We start from the raw sequence: 1365 nt of genomic DNA, 5'->3' as shown, positions 1-1365 counted from the left end.
GTATTTGTTATTGACAGATTTCTTCCGACTGAAGCATTCACTGTGGTTCCATTGTGTAGTCAAAGCACGCTTAGTCAGATACAAGTCAAGATCAAGCTATTAAGGCAGACCTGGGCATTGTAGGGCCCACAGGCCACATCCGGCCCTTTGGCCTGTCCGGCCCGCGTGAGGACAATCGTAAATTATAACATATGAAAAAGTATATATATTTTTTTAAACAGCACCCTTTTCAAAATAAAAGCAACACCATTGTATTGCGTGCATGGTGTAAATAACTTTCTAACTGTGTTGTTATTATTTTGGAAAGGGTGCTGTTCTTCTTTATTTACGTATGCGCGCCTCTCGCGTGAACAGCTACAAGTAATGCTAGCCGTCAAAATGTCCACTCACGCCAAAATAAGAAAGATTGATACAGAACGTTTTCAAGAAGACATGGACTGCTAAGTATTTATTTACAGAAGCCAAAGGTAAAGCCGTGTGCTTAGTTTGTGGTGCGCAGGTCGCTGTGTTCGAGGATTACAATTTGAGTCGCCGTTCAAGAACTTGTCTGATGAAGAGCGGGAAAAGGAGTCGGGTGCTAGGACTTTTTACAAAACATTGCACATCCAGAGATGCAGCTGTCAACACAAGTTAAGTCTTATCCCACAAAATCACTAGAAAAAGTAAACCGTTTTCTTACGGAGAGTTTATCAAGGAGTGTTTGGTGGATTCTGCAGCACTCATGCCCGGAGAAAAGGGAGGCATTTGAGAAGCCATGCAGTCAATGAAAGGGACAACAACAGGGAGTGATTTGTTTACGGAGGTAAATGCATGTGTGGACAAGTTGGGACTGAAATGGGACAAGCTGGCAGGCGTGACAACGAATGGTTGTTCAAATCTGACGGGGAACAATGTTGGACTTTTGAAGAGAATGCAGTATAAAGTGACAGAAATGAACCCTGAACAGAAATGGTTATTGTTGCATTGTATTATACATCAGGAAGTGTTGTGTAAGTCAGTTCTAAAAATGTTGTTGATGTTGTAACTAAAATAGTTAACTTCATCAGGGCAAGAGCATTGAATCACAGACAGTTTGTTGCACTTTTGGAGGAAAATGAGACTGAACATCGTGACATAGGCTACCTCACAGCTGTCAGGTGGCTCAGCCTGGGCAAAGAGTGTGGGACCTGAGAGAAGAGAGACTTCTGTGTGAAGAAAGGAAAAGACGTCCCACAGCTTTCAGATGCAGACTGGATGGCAGACCTTGGTTTTGCTGTAGATGTGACTGCACTAATGAATTAACTAAATGTCAAACTGCAATGCAAGGGCCTCTTTGTGCATGAAATGTACAGCGCAGTGAAGGCTTTCATGAGGAAGTTGCAGCTT

Source organism: Cottoperca gobio, chromosome 11, assembly GCF_900634415.1.
Source record: "Cottoperca gobio chromosome 11, fCotGob3.1, whole genome shotgun sequence".
Taxonomy (NCBI): Eukaryota; Metazoa; Chordata; class Actinopteri; order Perciformes; family Bovichtidae; genus Cottoperca; species Cottoperca gobio.
This window is presented reverse-complemented; position numbering follows the sequence as displayed.